At 51.1% G+C, this 4,952-nt stretch overlaps 1 long non-coding RNA gene across 1 annotated transcript; it reads right to left on the bottom strand.

The window, feature by feature from the left end:
* Positions 1-439: 439 nt before the first annotated feature.
* On the bottom strand, positions 440-4,737 carry LOC132648384 (uncharacterized). Its single transcript, XR_009586797.1, has 5 exons — positions 4,633-4,737; positions 3,987-4,130; positions 3,132-3,300; positions 2,848-3,029; positions 440-874 (listed from the first exon to the last, which is right to left on the bottom strand). It is a non-coding gene; the product is annotated as an uncharacterized LOC132648384 (long non-coding RNA).
* Between the last annotated feature and the right edge of the window lie 215 nt (positions 4,738-4,952).

The raw sequence follows: 4,952 nt of genomic DNA, 5'->3' as shown, positions 1-4,952 counted from the left end.
CCAAGAGATTGACGGTTTACACAAAAAGCCAAGGCCCGAAGGAGGCCGTGGCAAACAATGAGCCTTCTTGCTTGTAGACACCACAGATGTGAGGGAAAGCTGGCGAAAAACAATCGGCTGACACTGTCTAATTGTCTCCGATGTCAGCGTCATTAATGTTTTCCCATGTAAACCGGAGAAGGCCAAGGTTGTACCCTCCCTTTATTCCTAAGGCGCATGATTGTGTAACTCACCAAGATTCAGATTAAGCGTTAATTGTATTTGTGCAAGAAAGAATCCAAAGCTACCTTGGATTTAATGAATAAGTGTTTAATTAATTTTGACAGCTTTTATCTTTATTACCTTTGGAGTGATCCTTATAGGAATTAATCACATTTTTTCAGTAATTAAAAAAAATCACAACTCACTTCATGATTTACATTTATTTACATTGCAGAATTCAAACAAAAAAAGAGGAAACTTTGCTGATCTTCGGAGAAAGTTCTGAACATGTCTTTCAGCAGAACAATCATTTGGGGACATCAATGGAGCTTCTTAATTAGGTGACAAATCTGAGTGCTGAAAGGAGCCACGTGGTGAGAGTCAGGAGACATGATTTTACAAGGTCCCCCAGAGACCCCAACCTGCTCGAAAACGAAACGGCTTTCCTCCAGGGAAGGGTAATCTTTGGAAGAGTTGAGCGACTGGGCTGAAATTCGATGTATTGTTGTTGTTGTTATTATTGTTGTTGTTATTATTGTTGTTATTATTATTTTTGTTGTTGTTGTTATTATTTTTGTTGTTGTTGTTGTTACTGCTGAGGTGAGACTCCTTCTTTCCTCCAGGGCTGTAGGCTGAAGCGCACGGATGCAGTTGGTGTGTCCCAGCAACACATCTGCAGATGCCCAAACCAGTCAGAGCCGCAATGCTCGGCCTTTGAATATTTCCTCTCTCTCTCTCTCTCTCTCTCTCTCTCTCTCTCTCTCTCTCGCTCTCCTTTCTCTCTCTTGGACTTTTCTCTCAGTGGAGCAATGGAGTGACCCAGAGTAGCGGCCAGAAAACAGAGCTGTGTCTGGGGCATAGCTCAATGTTAAGGTGCATGCAAGGGAGTTTCCTGAGTTCAGTGCTCAAAGCAAGCAGATGTGTGCACGCGCACACACACACACAGGCACATGCACGCACACACACACACACACACACACAGGTACATACACACACACACACAGGCACATGCACGCACACACACACACAGGTACATACACACACACACACACAGGCACATGCACGCACACACACACACAGGTACATACACACACACAGGCACATGCACGCACACACACACACAGGTACATACACACACACACACACACAGGTACATACACACACACACAGGTACATACACACACACACACAGGTACATACACACACACACACACAGGCACATGCACACACACAGGCACATGCACACACACACAGAGGCACATGCACACACACACACAGGTACATACACACACACACACACACACTCACACAGACAGAGAGCTGGGGAGAATCCCTGGGATTCACTGGCAATAAAGATGGCGCCTCCCCACATTTCTTCCCTCCGACCGGTGCTCCCATTACTTCTGAACTTAAGAATTGTGCAGAGAAAATCATATTGGCCTTTGGCTTCCCATAACCATCCTTATTTGCAGAGCACCATCGCCTCAGTGTCCACACAGTGAGGCCCACGAGGCACAGGCCCCGATTTGTCACTAACTAGTTTTGTAGAGATGGCCCAAGAAATTCTGCCTTTGGGGTCAGCTTGATCTGAGTTTGAATCTGCTGTCAGCTCCATCTTGGCGAGGAGGTTCCGAACCCCGTGTCTTTGCATGTGCTTTCTGTGAAGGTGTATTTTATTTTTAATTTTGTGTGCGTGTGCGTGCTCACAAGTGCAGCTGTTCATTGGGGCTAGAGACATCAGCCACCTCAGAGCAGTGATAACAGTGCGCAGGACTTGTCATCAGAGACAACAAAAGTGAAGCAGAACACAACAGAGCACAATCCTGGCCCCTGGGAGGCAAGAGCAGCGGCTCTCTGCGAGTTTGAGACCAGCCTGGTCTACACAGGAGAGTGTCAGGCCAGCCAGGGCTTTGTAGGGTGATACACCAAACAAACAAGCAAACAAGAAGATGGGGGGCAGTTAAGAGTGCTCACCACTCTTCGCTTAGACCCTAGCACTCACAACTGCTTGTGCTCTCGTTCCTAGCTGGGCGTCTGCACACCTGTGGTGTTGTTTGTGGCAGGTGTGGCACCGGGAGGAAGGTGCTGCGTGGAGCGGTGCGTCTGCCATGCCTCCAGTTTTCATGTGTGTCTACTAGTGCGTGACAGCTGTCCTGAGCGTGCAGCCTCACGCGTCACACGCAAGGGCAGCATCTGTGCTCACAGCATTGAGGAGTGAAGGGTAGGACACTGACAGCGACACTCACCCACGGTGCCTGGGGCGCAGTAGCAGGCGCTGAGAATCTGTGTGTTCACACCTTGGGAGGCTCAAGCACTGGCTGCCCTTCCAGACCCCAGCTTGATTCCCTGCACACTCCGGCTCACAACCGTCTGTAACTCCAGTTCCAGGGGACCTGACACCCTCTGCTGGCCTCTGTGGGAGCCAGGCAGGTAGTGTGTGTACCACACACACACACACACACACACACACACACACACACATTTTTAGTTTAAAAAAATGTGCATTATGTTACGGGCGTCACTTCACTCAGAGCCTGAACCAGCACCACATTTTTTCTTTTCTGTTTTGCTTTTTGAGATTTGGCTTCTTTACATAGCCCCGACTGTCACTCTTCCCAGGCTGGCTTTGCACTCACAGAGACCCACCTGCTTCTGCCCCACAAGTGCTGGGATTATGGGGGAGCTCCGCCGTGCCTGGCTTCCCGAGGGCTTTTAGGGTAGCAGTCAAGGGTGCGCGTGTTGAAAGACCTTCCAGTTACTGAGTTTTGCGTGGTGAAATTCTTCACGTCACGTTCCAGCTGCCGGAAGAACAGCTCCCAGGCCAGGCCCTTCACACAGAGAAGGTGAGAGAGCGTTCACGCTTGCCCCTGCTCCCCTTCCCCGCCCCTTGCTTGTGAGATTTTTTTCTCCAGAGGCAGCAACAGGCTTACCCTGAGAGAAGTCTGCTCCAGAAGCTGCTCATCCTGCTTCGCTCCGGTGTGCACACTGTCTGCTGAGCTCTTTGCTCAGTGCTCCGGACCAGCTGGGAACGGATGCCAGATGATTGGCAGATCCGACGCTGGGCACAGCCAGCTGGGCCCGGGAACGCCCTCTTCACCCCTTTGTTTGATTAGTTAATTTGTCCCGAAGGAGACAAGTGTTACAGTTTTTTTTTTTAATTTCAGTTTATTTACTTTACATCCCAAGGGTGCCCCTCCCTCCTCTCTTCCCAGGCCCCATTTTCTCCTTTCCTCTCCCCGTTCCCTTCTCCCTTTCCCCCCAGAAATGGGGAGCCTCCCTCCTCCCATATAAGCCCTCCCCAGCACATCAAGTCACATGGGGACTAAGCACATTCTCATTCCCTGAGGCCAGGCAAGGCAGCCCTGCCAGGGGGGGAATGATCAAAAGCAGCAACAGAGTCCATGTTAGAAACAGCCCCACCTTTAGGCGCCCTATATGAAGACCAAGCTGCTCATTGGCCACATATGTGCAGGGGGCCGAGGTCCAGACCATGCATGCTCCTTAGTTGGTGTCTTAGTCTCTGTAATCCCCCATAAGCTTGACAGTGTTTGAATACTGTGCCTAACATCCATGTGGATTGGTTTATTTTAAAGACAAAGGAATATTTACGCTTACAAACTATTTTATCTGTTGAAAATTCTAAGCATAGGGTCAGGGGGTATGGGAAGCAAGAGGACCATAGCTTCTCATTTGCAGAGGTGTCTGATGTAGGCTGGTGTGGTCATCACAGACAGAGCTCGGCGACCAGAGGAGGCCCACGTCACCAGCTCACCTCCTGTACTCACCTTTGCAGCATGGAGCTTTGGAGCCAGTGGCTTCAAATCAGGTCAGCCATGTGTCTGAAACACGAGTCATGTGTGTGCGCCCTCGAGCTGTGAGGGTAACATGGGGGACATGCAGTGGCTTCACAAGTCTCAGAAGGAGGGTTCCTGAAGCAGACAGGATGTGACTCTGAAGAATCCATCAGAGAAAGGGGGAAAGGGCTGTTTTCCCAGAGGAGAGGCTAGCATGAAGGAGCGCACAGTGAGGGGCACAGGACAGAACCTTTAGAAATTCCAGTGCAGCCTTGGGACATGGCTCCACGTGGCTCCACGTGGCTCCACGCGACTCCACGGGTAGAGAGCTTTTGCTACAAAAGTGTAGATTCCTGGCTTCACATAAAGAGCTGTGCATGGACTCTTAACCCTCACCCCAGCTCTGGAAGATGCTTACCCTGGGTTTCTGATACCCACTCCAGCTGCCATCGCAGGCTCCCGTCCAGAGACCGGGTCTCAAAAGCTGAGCGGACAAGTGTGCAGAGAACATCCCGTGCCAGCCTCTGGCCTCCACACATTCTGAGGGTGCACCCACCACCACACCACACATGCTCACACACACACACACACACACACACACAGGAGTAGAGAGAGATCTTGAGATTATCATATTTACCTGGGACATTTCAGAATGAAATCCAGCCATGATGTGAAAAATTCTCAAGAAGCCTCGATAGCTGCTGGCCGGTGCTCCAGCAGGAGAAGCCCTCAGAGAACTGGGATTGCTCCGTCCAGGGCAGCTGGCCTCTTCGGGACAGAGGCCAGCAAGAGGAGGATGAAGGGGGAGGACAGAGGCCAGCGGGAGGAGGACGGAGGGGGAGGACAGAGGTCAGCGGGAGGAGGTGGGGGACAGAGGCCAGCAGGAGGAGGAGAACGGCCGTCTGTCCAGGCTGCAGTCCCCCCAGCTGCCTGCTGCAGCCCCCATTAGCTTGGGAG

The sequence above is a fragment of the Meriones unguiculatus genome, chromosome 1 (assembly GCF_030254825.1).
Source record: "Meriones unguiculatus strain TT.TT164.6M chromosome 1, Bangor_MerUng_6.1, whole genome shotgun sequence".
Taxonomy (NCBI): domain Eukaryota; kingdom Metazoa; phylum Chordata; class Mammalia; order Rodentia; family Muridae; genus Meriones; species Meriones unguiculatus.
The sequence above is the reverse complement of the archived record's forward strand: the minus strand, read 5'-3'. Positions and strand labels throughout refer to the sequence as shown.